The sequence below is a fragment of the Nicotiana sylvestris genome, chromosome 6 (genome assembly GCF_000393655.2).
Source record: "Nicotiana sylvestris chromosome 6, ASM39365v2, whole genome shotgun sequence".
NCBI classification, from domain to species: domain Eukaryota; kingdom Viridiplantae; phylum Streptophyta; class Magnoliopsida; order Solanales; family Solanaceae; genus Nicotiana; species Nicotiana sylvestris.
Genome location: NC_091062.1, coordinates 68,559,526 through 68,577,239, shown reverse-complemented (window position 1 = coordinate 68,577,239; position 17,714 = coordinate 68,559,526). Strand labels below are relative to the sequence as shown.

Sequence of the window (17,714 nt, the reverse complement as noted above, 5' to 3'; positions counted from 1 at the left end):
CCATGGAACTATGTGTTCTAATTCACTCCAAAATCTTCTCGGAACCCAACTAACCATAAGCATCAAATAAGGGAATGGGGTTCAAATACACAAAACGGCCGCCTAGGTCGTTACATTTCATGGTTGCCTTATCTTTTTCTTGGACTTGTGTTGTTGTGAAAGGCTTGTTTGGTGTTATTTGTGAATGTATAGTCATTATTTTCCTTATTTTTTTTCTTTCATTATTCCTCGTACTATTTCTACTTGCTATTACTCCTGTTATCTCACTTGTTATCTATCTTGCTATCTTACTTGTTATTTTCTCTCGTTATCTTAATTTCTATATCACTCATTATTTCACTACACAGGTTTGTATAATAGGTGTCTTGTCTTAACCTCGTCACTACCTTGTCTAAATTAGGCTCAACACATACTGAGTGCATTGGGTCAGTTGTACTCATACTACATTTTTCTTATGCAGATTCTGTCATCGCACCTAGTGGTGCTCAAAGGACTGACTAGCTAATGATTTGAGGAAACTCAAGGTAGTGTTGCACTCTCGTTTGTATACCTTGAAGTCACCTTTCTATTAGTATTCTAATTTTTATTTGTATCAAACAATGTTAATTAATATTTCAGACATTGTATTTTGTCAATCCCTAGAAGCTCATTTGCTCGGTGACACCAATTTTGGAAAGTTATTTGATGAATGATTGGTTTGATTCGTTATGAATTATGGAGATTTATCCTTAATTATGATATCATATTGTTTTATTTCTAGGTTTGTTCCTTCATTTTCATTATGTGTTGGCTTGTCTAGCAAGCAATGTTATGCACCATCACAATCCCTTGGTTGGTGTCATGATCCAAAATCCAACTTGTCGTGATGGCACCAAATCCAACCAGCTAGATAAGCCAAATAACAATAAAACACAATATAAAGATAATGATAAGCGTCAAAAATGAAATAACAAATTTTTTATATAACTCTCAGAGATAGATAATACAAGTCATGAGCCACTAAGATTTAGATTTACAAAAGTGAAATGAAATAAATACAACATATGTTTGAAACGTACATGAACAAAACTAGAATCTAAAGCTAACAAAGACAAGTGATAGCCATAACTAGAACGCAGGTACATCTTCAATACCGGCCCTCACCATATACAATAGAATCAATACCAAGATCTGCACGCAAAGTGCAGAAGTGCAGTATGAGTACAACCGACCCCATGTACTCAATAAGTATCCTAACTAACCTCGACGAGGTAAAAGAAGCAAAAACTATAAATGATACTCACAACGCCTGTACAGTTCATAATTTCAACAAGTATAGAACAACTATATGGTCAAATCAAGAAAATCTTAGGTATAACCGCTTTGATACTCAAAATTCTTTGTTTTAAAGTGTTTTACTCAGTCTACAATCCTGCATATAAAGAAGATATGCAAGTACAACATGCAACAGTTAAGGAAATTGCAATAACGGTGAAATATAATAACCAAATAACAGTCTGTTGCGGTGCACAACCTGATCTAATAACAGTAACCAGCTCTCCTAAAGCTCATATGAACCAGAAACCCGTCGGTTTCTCACAATCCATGTGCACACCATCAAGAGAGAAAGATGAGAGGGTGACCCTAAAGGGATGGATCTTTATCCAGAGGAAAGCACGACTACTTCAACATGCTACCAACCTAATGGTCACTGGATCAATATCATAATCCTCCTCGCATGGTCACATGCCCAATGTGATAGATCTGCCCAGCATGGTCAAATGCTATATCACAATTCGCCTGGCATGGTCACAGGCATAACAACACAATCTTCCTAATGTGGTCACATAAATAACAACACAATCCACCTGGCGTGGTCACAAGCATAACAACACAATCTGCCCGGCATGGTCACAGGCATAACAACACAATTCTTCCAGCGTGGTCACAGGCATAACAACACAATCCGCCTGGCATGGTCACAGGAATACAGTCCAAATCATATCACACAGAAGCAAGTATACAAGAACACATGTATATGATGATTAATTATCATATTTCATGCTTCTGGATAGGTAAAATAACATGCTAAAGTATAGGCATGTGCAAAGTGTGCTATCATAGCTCAAATCAAAAATTTTATCACAGAAATAACAATTATCAAGTTTATTCAGGGAATTAGCCTCTTCATAATCTCAAATATGGCTCAAATAGTTCACAACAGTGATACAAATATTAGAAACATTATAGCTTAAAGCTTAACAGTCAACTCTAGGCATATCAGAGCCTAAGCACTACCCCGAGCATGAATAAATACTCCGGTGCTCTCATATGGGCTCAACCCCACACATATGCACATCCATAGTGTGTAGCTATAACAAATAATTCAGGCAGCCTGTGTCTCAACCAAGTTTAGATAAGATACTTACCTCAAACAAGCCAAGACAAATACCGAGCAAGCCAAATGACACTCTAGAAATGCTACCCCGCATGTATCAACCTTCGAACGACTCAAAACTAGCCAAAAACAATTCAAAAACATCAAATAATGCCCAAGGAAATAATCCAAAATGATAAAGGTCGAATCTTTATTCGTTTACTCAAAGTTAACCAAAAATTCAAACCTGGACTCGCACCTCGAAACCTGATAAAACATACAAAATCTGACAACCCATTTAATTACGAGTCCAACTATACAAATTTTACTCAATTCCGACTCCGAATCGATGTTCAAAACTCGAAAATTCACTTTAGAAAAGTTTAGACAAAGCGCACAATTTCTCTTTAAAATTCATAATCCAAATGCCAAAATTAAAGATAGATTCATGAAATATAATCAAAACCGAGTATAAAATTCTTATCCCAATCCATTTGCTGAAAATCGCCTCCAAAATTGCCCAAATTCGAGTTCCCTTGCTCAAAATATGATAAAATGACCAAGACCCTTGAAATAGAGTACTTTAAACACTGCTTTAGAGGTGCCCTTCGCAATTGCGGTCACCAACCTTGCGATTGCAATTAAAAAAATTCCAGCATACATTTTACCCTTGGTGATCGCGGCTATTTTCCCGCGATTGCGATGAAAAAATTTCCATTACCCTTTTCAAACTCTTCTCAAATAACCTGTACTTTATTAGCCATAATGCTTTGTAAAAACTCCAAATGACAAATGGTTCAATTTTCTGAAAACTAGATACAAAAGGGCTACAACTTTCATTTCGGGATCATCTCCAAATTCCTTATAGATTGCAATATATAAGCTTCCAAAGTCGGGTCAGTGACAACAGGATGTTCTTCAACACGATCGCGAAAAGGCTTCCGCGATTGCGATTCACAATGCCCAAAACAACAATTTACTCTTCGTGAACGCGACCCAAAGTCCGCGATCGTGATGCACACCCCTTTGGCCAAAAATCAGGAACTAAAATTGGCCTATAAATGGTCCAAAACCATTCCGAAACTCACCCGAGCCCCTCGGGAACCTGTCCAAATATACCAACAAGTCCCAAACATATTACGGACCTATCCGAGGCCTCAAATCACACATAATAACATCAAAATTACAAATCGTCAATCAAGATCAATCTCTTAAGTTCATAAGCTTCAAACTTAGAACCCAGCGTCTGATTCAAGCCTAACCAATTCGAAAAGAATCCAAATTTTGAATACAAGTTCCGAATAACATATCGAACCTATTCCAACTCCCGGAATAACAACTCAAACCTGATAACATCTCGAAGTCAACTCTCGATCAAATTTATGAACATTCCAAACCATTAAATTTCCAACTTTTGCCAAATAGCGCTGAAACCTTCTAGAAATACCCAAATGCAAATCCAGGCATATGCCCAAGTCCAAAAATCACCATCCAGACCTAACGAGACCATCAAAATTCCATTTCAGAGTCAAATACACAAGAGTCAAACTTGGTCACCTCTTCCAACTTAAAGCTTCAAACATGAAATTCATTCTTCCAAACTAATTCTGAATCACCCGAAAATTGATACTGATGATACACACATGTCATAATACATTATACGAAGTTACTCATGACCTCAAACTACGGAGCAAAGTACAAATGCTCGAAACAATCGGTCGGGCCGTTATGGTTGGGAATTTAGGTCGTGACGTTATCCCATATGAAGACCGTGCTCATCTTGAAAAGTCTCTTAAATCTCCTAAAGTTCAGCATCATCTCGTTTGTAACTAAAACTAATGCCAATTTATAGGTGTCTCAAATTAACTAATAACAATGTCTAATAGCATAATATATAATCCATCATATACCAAGGAGTCCTAGGAGACTCCGTACCATCAATCACATACGAATAGGATATTAGGTGGCCTTGTACCATCATGCACCAAATTGCAAATAAATAATCAATTACCAATATAACTTAAATGAGTCAACATAAACATATGAATACATAAATTCAGGATCAATAAGATCATATTCCTCATGGGAACACCCTAAGAATATATAGGTAACATATATACATATGTATAAAAGGTTCTTTCTGTTTCATGAACTATTAAGTGTGCCTAGTGTGAAACACCAAGCCTAATAAAAGTATCCAGTAGCCCTTCTGGAAGGTTATTATCAACTAAAATGATCCCAAGAGTTAGAATCTCTACTCTAGTATCTAAAGCACAGTTAGATATGTCGAACACTTTCTATTTATCTAATTTAGAGCCTTCGTGGAAGTCCTTCATAAGAGGAACTTTCTCGCACATGAAAATCATGATATCATGCCTATAGGATTTTAATTACTCAAATTCGCTATTGCATTATACTATCCATCTAGAAAGCATGCCTATAGGAGCTAAATATATAAGAATCAGTCCCAATCGCTAGTCTCTAGAAATCATGCCTATAGGACATCACTACTCGCTCTCCAAACGCTGTTATTAGGAAGCATAAACATTTTCAATAAGTTTTATTGTCCCTACCGCGTAAATCACCTAGAGATCATGTCTATAGGTTTCATAACCTCCCCCATAATCTACAAATCAGTTACCTTGGGACAACAACACCACATATACGATCCACGTATACGATATTGAATTCATCATCACCTAGAATCCATGCATATGTGACTTTAAGTCTCAAATTTTAAAACTATGTATTGCTTAACCTGCCTGCGTGCACTTGTTTATTTATGTGTGGAAGCTAACTTGAGCCCTTTAATTGCCTTTACATGAAGTCCAATTTATTTTTTTGTATGTCGCCTAGTTTTATCATTTTTGAGCATCCTAAGTAAAGTCTAGAACTACCCAAATAGAGGTCCAAAGCCTCCTGGACCGTAGGCATGGGACAGGTAGTGCACACATAGGATACGCGTTATAATTGAACTAGTACGCTTCAAGTAACGACTTAAAGATAGTAATCGGGTAGCAGGAGATGATAGTCTGTGCCCGCTGAATAATACAAGTAACACCCTATCTGGAGGGAGTTACGAAGTATTATTTATGTTGCACGGGGTGATCCTTCAGGCTAAAAAACTTTGGACCTCCCCCCCGCCCCCCGCTTTCTTTCTTTTCCTACTAGAATAAAAAATAGTTGTACCTTCTGTTTAAAACATGTTTATAATAAACTTCTTAAATTTAATGCTCTCTCTTCGTTTATTTGATCATATAGACTAATTCATATAGTTCGAGTTCGGCCGGGACCCACAGTTGTGGACCTCGAAGAGTGTCTAACACCTTCTCTTCGAGGTAACTTTGATCCCTTACCCGACCTTTGGTGGCGCAAACTGGTTAAAGCTGAGTTATTTGCAAATAGGTGCCCTAACGCACCTCAAACTCGTTAGGTGGCGACTCTCTCTTTTAACACCTTTCTTAAAAGAGATGTCACGTGTCGAAGCCCGATTTCGCTAGAAAAAGGGGCGCGACAATGGTATTAATATCTCACCATTAGGACCGAGGCCTCACTCAGTCATCAACCTTCCTAGTCTCTTGGGCTCTCAGAAATCATATAAATCAACCCAAATAGAGATAATAATATATATCAACAAGGAATAAGAAGAGATGAAGGTACAGTACGCAAGTAAAAATCATGACTAAGTACAAGACAACAAATAATAGCTAATTCAACAAGTACACGACCCCAACAGGTCCCAATAGTGATATCATATGGTCTAAGCATGATTTCTAACATGAATTTCAATCAAGTCTCCATAAAACAGTGGAAACACGTAGTTTACATTAAGTTATTCCATATTACAATCTCACGGAACGGACCAAGTCACAATTCATTCGGTGCACGCCCACACGCCTGTCACCAGCATGTCCGTCACCTCCAAAATGATCACACGATACAAAATCGGAGGTTTCATACCCTTAGGACCAGATTTATAACTGTTACTTACCCCAATCCGAGCAAATCTCTACTTCGAAATGCCTTTGCCTCTCAAATCGGTCTCCAAACGTTCCGAATCTAGCCACAAGTAGAACAATACAATCAATATAGGCTAAAGGGATCAATTCCACAAGAAAAGTACTAAATTATAGAAAAATTCCGAAATTGGCCCGAACTTGGCCCTCGGGCCCACGTCTCAAAATCCGAAAAAATCACAAAATCCAAAAGCCCATTCACTCACGAGTCTAAGCATACTAAATTTACTCAAATCCGATAAAAAATCCCATTCAAAAATCTAACTCAAGAGTTCTTCCTCATTTTTCCCAATTTTTTACCCCAAATCACAAATTAGATGATGAAATTAAGGATAAAATCACAGAATTTAGTCAAAACCAAGTAAGAATCACTTATCCCAAACACCCACGTGAAATTCTCTTCAAAAATATCTCCCACAAAGCTCCCAAATCAATTTTTATGTTATGAACTCAAACCCTCGTCTTGAACATTTAAATCTGCTGCCTAGTTATCCTTCATCGCGAACGCGGCCATCCTCCCACGTTCGCATAGCACAAGCCAACCTACCCCTCAAGTTTGACTTACGCGAACGTGGTTGCTCCCAGGCGAATGCGTACCTTTTCTATTTCTAACCTACGCAATCGTGTTCTACCTTACGCGAGCGCAAAGAGCAAAGTGTGCGCCCTACAGTTGCTTCACTTCCTTTACGCGTACGCGGACCTCACCTCGCGTCCGCGATAGCTAGACTCACCATCCTTCGCGATCGCGGGCCTCAACTGGCAATCACATAGAACAAATTTCCCAGCTTCCCTAATTAGACCTACGCAATCGCGGACCCACTCATGCGATTGCGTATAAGGAAACCAGAAAAAATGCAGCAACACGCATCAACTATCTCTTAAAGGTAAAAAATGATTTGTTAACCACTCGAAACTCACCCCAGTCCCTCGGGAACTCAACCAAATATACCAACAAGTCCCAAAATATCATACGAATTTAGTCGAATCCTCAAATCACCTCAAACAACATCAAAAGCACGAATTATACCCGAATTCAAGCCTAATGAACTTTTAAATTTCCAAATTCTACAAACGACATCGAAATCTATCAAACCACGTTTGATTGACCTCAAATTTTGCACACACGTCATAAATGATACTACCAAGTGACTTCAATTTTTGAAAATTCAATCTGACCCCGATATCAAAAAGTCCCTTCCCGGTCAAACTTTTCAAAATTTTAACTTTCGCCAATTCAAGCCTAATTCTACCACGGACCTCCAAATCACGATTCGGAGGCGCTCCTAAGTCCAAAATCACCTAAACAGAGCTAACAAAATCATTAAAATTCAAATCCGAGTTCGTTTACGCATAAGTCGACATTCGGTCGACTTTTCCAACTTAAGCTCCCAATTAAGAGACTAAGTATCTCAATTCACTCCGAAATCACTCCGGACCCGAACGAACTAACCCGGTACGTCATAATACAACTGTAGAACACAAAAGAAGCAGAAAATGGGGGAATAGAGCTACAACTCTCAAAACGACCGGTCGGGTCATTACAAACACATAATAAACTTCCAACTTTTTAAACCTCTCTCCAACTTTTAGAGAAGAGTTTCTTCATCCTGTGCCATATTTGTTTGCACCTCTTTAAACTTGCCCTTTTTTTTTCTTGAATTTGTCTTGAAACTTTTGATCGAATAGTCTAATTCTGTTGACAACTATCTATAACTTTACCAACATATTTTTGGCCAGTCGGGCGGCACACGTTGCCTAGCGCCGCCCGACGGTAGCGGAAACTACTTGATTCTCTCCCAAGATCGTAGAAGCTCTGATACCAATTTGAAGGAAAATATTTTATTATTAATCTCTGAAAGCTCTCTACAATTCTCATAAATCTCCACACATTAAAATAAGCTAGTAATACCCATATTTATAATAATACAAAACCTATTTCAATTAGAAATAACAAAGCATATTCTTATATTAAATCTAATCCTATTTAGACATGAATTAAATAAACTAGCAAATACCAAATTCTAAACAATTTTAAATTTCTATTACAACTTTGAATTAGTTTTCCAACAGCCTTTATTAATGAAGCTATTATGAAATCACATGCTAATTTTGGGTAGAATTTGCTTATTCTCCCTTCAGTTTTTAGTATAAGAAATGCAATTTTATTAAAGATATCGATAAAAGTAAAACTGTTCACATTTTACTCTTTTAAAGTAAGTTTATGCTCTCTTCACTCAATTTTGGAGGTTGGGTTATTACCCGAAGAAAAAAAAAAGGGGTAAAGAAAACTGAGGAAAATATTATAGTGGAAGTCTTTAGAAAAACACTAATTTTTATTATCTTATGAAATGTTGTTATTTCATAGGTTATGTTTTCCACATATAAGCTTTGAACTATCTTTTTTGTTAAGCAACTGTAATGTGATCTTATGTCTTCCTTTCTAGCATGTCAATTGATAAATCTTGGATTAGCAAATCATAAAACACACTTGAATATGCAAATGGTCTAAGCCAATTTTTGGATTTTGCTTTTGAGCACGGGTCAGTTGATGGGCGCGTAATAAAGTGCCCGTGTCCAAAATGTGATTTTAACAAGTGACAAAGACGAGATGTAGAAGAGCACCTGATTCTTAAACCCTTTTCCCAAAAAATATAAATTTTAGTATATTGGCATGGTAAAAAATCAAATGTGACCATGCAAAAGACTTGTCATAGCGCCCATTTCATAGAAGAAGATACTTTACAACCCCAAGATCCAACGGAATTATGATTAATACTGCTCTTTATCTGCTGTTGAAATAACATTGTCAAATGTGTTAGGTATTAATACCTAGCTTGACTTGGGGAAAGGTTATTGGCTTAATGTTCATATTGGTTATCTTGTTCTATACTGTAGTGAACCCATTGATCTCAAATTTAGAAAACAAGAATAAATGGGAAACAGATACTAGGAACTAAAGATTAACTTATCCCCCTTAATCCCATGTATATTCTCAAAGCTTACATGAGATCTGCAATGAATATAATGCAAATGAATTTGAAAAATCAAATAGACTCCTACTTTGTAGAATGAGTAGCAAAATTGGTAGCTTCTTGAATAGGTGAATACTGATGTGAAAAGATTAATGAGTAAGTAATAGGTCTCTTTATTGATCAAGATGCAAATATGACTGAAATGGTAGAGATTTGACTTGGACCTTTATTTTCATTATTCACTAACAATATGGGCTGCTTTTTTGAGTTAATCTAAACTGCTGAATTAGTTTAAAAAGTATTAATGTAATGAGTAATGATAGGTCTCTTTATTGATTAAGAAGCAAATATGACTGATATGGTAGAGAATTGACTTGAACCTTTATTTCAGGCATATTTCTTGTAATGTTTTGATACGTTGTTGAATTTAAAGTAGGGTAGAAACTTGTGAGTCCAGAATTAAAACATAGTAAATTTTGACTTAAGAGATCAAAACAGGTGAAAAATATATTGAGGATCATATTATATATAACGCATCTAAAAAATGCGTTATACCTTAACGTCCAATTACCCCGTTAAGCTATAGCGCATATAATATATACGTTATACTCAGTATTTGCGGTCATAATAATTGATTGCATAGCGCATCAATTATATGGTTATGCATAAACACACCCCAACATAACAGTGGTGGCAAGAGTTGGTGGATATTCCTTAATTTCGCTTTCAAAATAGTATGGTCATTTTTAAAATCTGACAACTCTTCGTACATGCATGTTATGGCACCAAAGTCCATTTTTCTTTCTTGTTTGAAAGCAAGGATTAAAGGCACTTACTAGCCACTCATAATACTGATATTTAAAGACACTTATTAGCCACCTAATACCTTCACCTAAAAAGTACTTATTAGCATTAAGTTAAGTAGCTAAGTTTTGGTCGATACGTACTGGTGAGAGCTAGTATTTGGGCGTTTGCAAAAATGGACATTTTTTAGGCTACTCTTAAAATTTTATCCTCAGTATTCCTTCCCTACAAAACAAAAAAGAAGGATACCTGCAAAAAGGTCTTATTCTTGTAAAGATTCTATGAAATCTACATAATACTGTCTTCATCCAGTAGATTACGCCAAAAAGCCGAATGCCATATACATTTGTATTTAAGGTGCTTCCCTTTAAAGCATTTCGCATTTCTTTCCTTCCATTCAAGCAGGGATTATGCTCCAAATCTTCTTTGATGGTTTGTTGTTACCTCTGCAGTTCCAATAATTTAGTTACTATTATGTATGGAATAGCAGCGATAATGTTGACAAGATGGATCTGTAATTGAAAAGATAAACTCTCCAAATGGTGATTTTATTAATGCATTTAGTAAGTAATTGCTAATTTGACTTCTTTGAATTGATGAAATTATCAAGCCACAAGTTTACTGCATGAATGTTATGAAACTTGAGAAGCTAAGACCATAACATGTTTTCAGTACCTGTTTTTCAAATGTACCAGTCATTTGATCTATTGCTTAGTTTATGCTTCTTCAATTTTTGTAGGAAAGAGTTGAAGAAATCCGAAATCAAAGATCAGAAAGTCTTGACGAACCTTCACCTAATGATGCACTTGGCATAGTATTTGGTCCCGAGCACCCCGGCCGTGATCGAGGTTTAGGCTTGGATGTAGTTCCAACTATAGCATTCAAACAGACATCTATGACATTCCGTCGTGGTTATGTGGGTTCGTGATAGTAGGCGATATAGTTGATATTTACACCTTAATATGACCATACTTTGTTGTTTTATAGATAAATTGCCAACAAAATGCTCTAAATAGCGTTCTTTTGTTTAGCAGGGAATATTATATGAGAGGAAGCAACATGGAGTATTTTGGAGGCGATAATGTGAAGAAAAACACTCACTCGAGAAGTACCAGAACACAAAGAAGCATAAATGACATAGGCAAGAAGGCTACCGCGACCACGGTGAACCGCGACAGGTTACTGAAGTGAGGCAGAAAGGTCAGCTTTCACCGTGGTCGACCGCGAGCGCGGTGCACTGTTCACGCAGCTGGAAGTTTGAGGACCAAAGTGTAATTTTGGGAAATTTTTTGTAAAACCCTTATAAGCTTTAAAAACTCGCCCAATTGAAAGGGGAAGCTAATTTTAGACTACTTTTGGAGGAAGAACAAGTGTGAGAAGATCAACAAAACATTAGAGTTTTTTTATCTCCTTTTAATTCTTGCAATTTTACATTATGAACAATTTAGTAGTTTTCTCTTGTTTTGTTATGAGTAGCTAAATACTTATCTAGGGTTGATGGAACCAATTGTTGGTTAAAGTTTTGACTCAAGTTGTTATAATCGAGCTGGATTTATGATATGATTGTTTAACTACGTTTTGTATGGTGATTAATTGAATGGGCCCTTGATTAATCGTGTCTAATTACCTTATATTGCTTGAGAAAGAGTATTAGGTTAGACAGCGGTTGAACAACACCACTTTTGGATAATTAAAGAGATTCATTACTTGAACTTAAAAGTGGGTTTAGAGATAACAAAACTTTGGTGGGATACTTTAGAGTTGCATAACTATTATCAGCTAGAGTAGTTCAAGAGAATGCTGTAGTAAATTATTGTAGTTGATCGAGAGATAATTACGATAACCCATATCTCTTAATCCTCATAGAGTATTATGGCGAGATTATAGCGAAAGAGTCAGGACCTAAACTAGCAATTGGGGAAATCACTGCCCTAGACTTTTTTACCGTTGAATTATCTTTGTTTTAGCTTACCATTGTTTTTAATAGTAGTTGAAGTAGTTAAACAAAAACCCAATCATTATTGATCAAAAATCTTGCATCTAGAGATTGATTGAGTTGATAATAACATTGCTGAAGAGGGTAATAGATAGGTTAGTTCCCTGAGAATTCAATTCCGGACTTAAAAATCGAATTATATTTGTAGCGACCGCTTTGTCCTTTAAAAGGCATAGTTGGGCGTTATCAAATTTTGGTGCCGTTGTCGGGGAAACTAACGGTGTTATTTATTACTACTTAAAAGTAGTGTTAAAATTTATTAGTTTAAATCAAATTTCAAAGGTGTTAAACAATTTTCATTGAAATTCTAACGTTTGAACTCTTGTGGAATTTAGGTGTATGCCTAGAAATTCTTCGAGGACTGGAGAACTGCTTGAAGGACTTTCAGACCCCGAGAAAACATTCAGGGCATTGAACCGTGCCAACAGGAGAATCCAACAAACACAACAACCACACCAGCTTGAAGTTGACATGGGTGTCGTAGAGAACGTCAACGGAAACATCAGGGATGAGCCAGCTGACCCAAACGTCAGAGTGGTGGAACCTCTTGTGCCAGAAGCTGCACTTTATGATTGGTCTCAACCCATATCTAACAACCTGGAAACTGCCATAGCTGTGCCCACAATTCAAGCGGAGACATTCCAGATCGCTAACAACATGTTGCATCTACTGCAGAATAAGGGATTGTTCTCCGGGTCACACATTGAAGACCCTCAGCAGCATTTGAAAAATTTTCTGTCAATTTGTGTGACTCAAAGGCAGCCAAATATGACCCCAGAAGCTATCAAGCTATTATTGTTCCCATTCTCTATGACTGGGGAAGCTCAGACTTGGCTGAATTCACTCCCAATCAATTCCATTGTCACCTAGAAGGAATTAGTAAAGCAGTTCCTGAATAAGTTCTACCCGCCCAACAAGACTGCAAGGCAAATTGATGAAATATTGCAGTACAAGCAGCAGCCGACTGAGACCATGCAAAAAACTTGGGAAAGATTTAAAGGGATGTTGGTGAAGTGTTCTCACCATGACATTCCAGACCAGATGTTTGGCCAGAGATTCTACATGGGGTTAGCTGACAATCTAAAGGCCAATGTGGATGCTTCAGTTGGAGGTGCATTTTTGAGTAAGACATTCACCGAGTGCAAAGTCCTTCTTGACAAGATGTCCCAGAATTCGGGGTGGATGACTAGAGGTACAATACTGGCACCCATAGTGCATTCAGTTCCTCTTGGCCTAAATAATTCGCATGCAGAGAACATGGCCACACTCAGATGAGTATTTTGACAAAGAAGATAGATGAGATGGGTACCAAACAGATGCACATTGTTGACACGACAAATGGAAGACTGTGTACGCCCTGTGTTAATCAGTCTTATGTGCGCTCATGGAGCGGAGAAGGTGAAAATCAAGGGGCAAGGGAATATATGAATTATGTTAACAACTTTGGGGGTCAGAGACAAGGAGGACAACAGTGGAGACCGACACCAAATCAGCAATACAAACCTAACATGCCTCAACCTGGGGGCATGCAAGTTCAAGGCCAAATGGTGCCATACCACCAGAGACAACAGGGCTACCCATAGTAGAACCAACAACAGTTGACATATCAGCAACCTCCTCAGTAGCAAGATAACAACATGGTAGAGATCAGGGGGATGCTCCAGCAACTCATTGGGACAAATGGTAAGATGCAATAAAAGTTGGCAGTACATGATTCAGCAATAAAGAACATTGAAACTCAGTTGGGGCAGTTGTCTATGGCTTTAAACAACCACCCCCAGGGAACATTGCCAGCAAACACAAATATTAACCCCAAGGAGCCAAACCCGAATCAGCTGATGGCAGTAAGTCTCCGGAATGGGAGAGATTTAGACAAAGAGCAAGAGTTTGCACAAGCCAGCAAAGAGACTACGCCAGCCACTCCAATTCCACTAGAGGTAGATGAACCATCAAATCTGACTAAAGTGGTGGTTGAACAGGGTCAAGAGGAAAAAGGTAAGGCTAAGGTAAATGAACAAGCTACAGAGTAGGTGGTGCCTCTTGTACCACAGAACCCCAACAAAGAGAAGCCAGCAAACAGTGCACAAAGGGTGATACCGGCACCATTCCCTCAGAGACTGGTAAAACAAAAGAAGGAAGATCAATACAAGAAATTTATGGAGATGCTGCGTCAAATTCAGTTGAATATTCCTTTGATGGATGCCTTGAGGGAGATGCCAGGTTATGCAAAGATGATGAAAGACCTAATCTCACGGAAGTTTGATTTTCAGGACCTATCCACAGTGACTCTGACGCAGACCTGCAGCGCAATAGTGACCAAACCGATGGCTCAAAAGATGCCAGACCCAGGTAGTTTCACTATTCCATGCACGATTGGGAGTTATGCCTTTGCAAAGGCATTATGTGATTTGGGAGCCAGCATAAATTTGATGCCTCTGGCTGTATACACCAAACTAGGCATTGGCAGAGCCAGACTGACTTCGATGCTGCTGCAGCTGGCTGACCGCACGGTAAAAAGGCCTACTGGGATTCTTGATGATGTATTGGTGCAAGTGGGGAAGTTCGTGTTCCCTACAAACTTTGTTATTCTTGATTGTCAGGTAGATGAAGAGATACCTATCATTTTAGGTAGGCCATATTTGGCCACTGGGAGAGTACTGATCGATTGTGAGACTGAGGAATTAAAAATGAGATTGAACGATAAATAAGTCATATTCAATGTTCAGCAATCTATGAGGAGACCCAGTGAATATGCTAATTGCTCTCTAGTGGAGGCAGTGGATGTAATTTTGCAAGAAGATGATGTGACCCTGGCTGCTAAAGATCCATTAGAGGCATGTCTGACAAATTTAGAAGAGATGGATGGTGAAGGGTTAGCTGAGTGGGTCATGGAACTTAAAGGCCAAGGATTCTGGAAAAGAAACCCTCAGTTTGAGTCCCTTGAGTTAGAAAAAAGGGCTACACCTCCAGCAAAGCCATCAGTAGAGGAACCACCTAAGCTGGAGCTGAAGCCGCTCCCAGCTCACCTCAGGTACATTTTCTTAGGCCCTGATTCTACTTTTCCTGTTATTATATCATCTGGTTTGCTAGATGTGCAAGTAGAACAGCTTTTACAGGTACTGTAGGAAAGTAAGACTACCATTGGCTAGACCATGGAAGACATAAAGGGTATCAGCCCAGCCTTCTGTATGCACAAGATTCTCTTGGAAGAAGGGCACAAACCTTCCAAAGAACATCAATGAAAGCTAAACCCGAACATGAAAGAGGTAGTAAAGAAGGAAGTGATCAAATGGTTAGATGCGGGAATCATCTTCCCATCTTTGATAGCAATTGGGTCAGCCCTGTCCAATGTGTGCCGAAAAAGGGGGGAATGACTGTTGTGCAAAATGAGAACAATGAGTTGATCTCAACTCGCACAGTCACGGGATGGCGGATTTGCATGGATTACCGAAAATTGAATACAGCCACCTGGAAGGACCACTTCCCCTTGCCTTTTATTGACCAAATGTTGGACAGGCTGGTCGCGCGATCACACTTCTGTTTCTTAGATGGATATTCGGGGTACAATCAGATATCAATAGCCCCCGAAGATAGAGAGAAAACATCCTTCACTTGTCCTTATGACATCTTCGCCTTTCGGAGAATGGTGTTTGGGCTTTGCAATGCACCGGCGACATTTCAACGGTGCATGTTAGCCATTTTCACAAACATGGTGGAGGATATTATGGAGGTCTTTATGGATGATTTATCCGTGGTGGGAGATTCATTCGAGGACTGTATTCACAACTTAAGAAGAGTGCTCAAAAGATGTGTGGAGACAAATTTAGTGTTGAACTGGGAGAAGTGCCATTTTATGGTACAGGAAGGGATAGTCCTGGGACATCGAGTGTCCAGTAAAGGAATTAAGGCCGACCATGCTAAGGTTGACATGATTGAAAAACTACCACCGCCCACTTCAGTCAAGGCGGTGAGAAGTTTCCTTGGGCACGCCGGGTTCTACATGCGATTCATAAAAGATTTCTCCAAAATTGCTAACCCATTATGAAAACTCCTTGAAAAAGATCACCCTTTGTGTTTTCTAATGATTGCAGGTTGGCATTTGAGGAGCTGAAGAAGAGATTGATGACTGCACCCATCATTGTTGCACCCAACTGGGAGTAACCATTTGAGCTCATGTGCGACGCAAGTGACTATGCCATAGGAGCAGTCTTGGGGCAGCGAAAGGGTAAACTGATGCACCCGATTTATTATACAAGCAGAACGTTAAGCGTGCACAACTCAATTACACTGTGACAGAAAAAGAGATGTTGGCTGTTGTTTTTGCATTCGACAAATTTAGGTCATACTTGATTGGCTCGAAAGTTATTGTTTACACTAACCATGCAGCAATTAGGTACCTGCTAGAAAAGAAGGAGTCAAAGCCACGCTTGACTCGCTGGGTTCTTCTGTCACAAGAATTCAATCTGGAAATACGTGACCGAAAAGGGACAGAGAACCAAGTAGCTGACCACCTCTCAAGGTTGGAAGGAGCTGAAAAGAAGGTAGAGGTTGAGGGTATAACAGAGACATTCCCAGATGAACAGTTACTGGCAATGACAATGGAGGAGGCACCATGGTATGCTGATATTGCTAATTATTTAGCAAGTGGTATTGTACCTTATGAACTCTCCTCAATTCAAAAGAAAAAGTTCTTTCGTGATTGTCGATATTATTATTGGGATGAACCTCTATTGTTTAAAATATGTGTAGATAACATGATCCGGCGGTGTATCCTCGAGAAAGATCAACATTCTGTTTTGCAGGCTTGCCATGCTTCACCATATGGTGGACACTTTGGAGGAATTCGGACAGCAGCTAAGGTGTTGGAGTCAGGCTTGTACTGGCCTACTCTATTCAAGGATGCCCATGTTTGGGTTAAAAGCTGCGATGATTGCCAAAGGACTGGCAACATATCTCGTAGACACGAGATGCCAATGACCACAATTCAAGAGGTGGAGATTTTTGACAAGTGGGGGATTGACTTCATGGGGCCATTCGTTAGCTCGTATGGTAACAAATACATATTGGTAGCAGTTGACTATGTCTCCAAGTGGGTCGAGGCGGTGGCTCTCCCGACCAATGACGCTAAAGGGGTACTAGGTTTTCTGAAGAACAACATTTTCACACGTTTTGGTACCCCAAGAGCTATACTCAGTGATGGCGGAACCCATTTCTGCAATAGAGCATTCACACGGCTGTTGAAAAAATATGGAGTTCGTCATAAAGTAACCACCCCGTACCATCCACAATCGAGCAGGCAAGTTGAAGTGTCCAACAGGGAGATTAAAAGTGTCCTCACAAAAATAGTGAATGCAACAAGGACTGACTAGGCAAAGAAATTGGATGATGCTTTGTGGGCGTACCACACAGCCTTCAAAACCCCAATTGGTATGTTACCGTACAAGTTGGTGTTTGTCAAGGCATGCCACCTCCTAGTTGAGCTAGAGCATAAAGCACTTTGGGCATTGCGGCAGTTAAACTTAGACATGGAGACAGCAGGTACTAACAGAATCACTGGGTTACATGAGCTA

General features: G+C 38.8%; 1 long non-coding RNA gene across 2 annotated transcripts; it reads left to right on the top strand.

The window, feature by feature from the left end:
• Positions 1–10,278: 10,278 nt before the first annotated feature.
• On the top strand, positions 10,279–11,722 carry LOC104240143 (uncharacterized). 2 transcript variants are annotated; one of them, XR_714341.2, is made up of 4 exons: positions 10,321–10,505; positions 10,601–10,711; positions 10,888–11,068; positions 11,183–11,722. It is a non-coding gene; the product is annotated as an uncharacterized lncRNA (long non-coding RNA). The 2 variants fall into 2 exon arrangements; XR_714339.2 differs by lacking the exon at positions 10,601–10,711 and having other exon boundaries at positions 10,279–10,505.
• Positions 11,723–17,714: the final 5,992 nt, after the last annotated feature.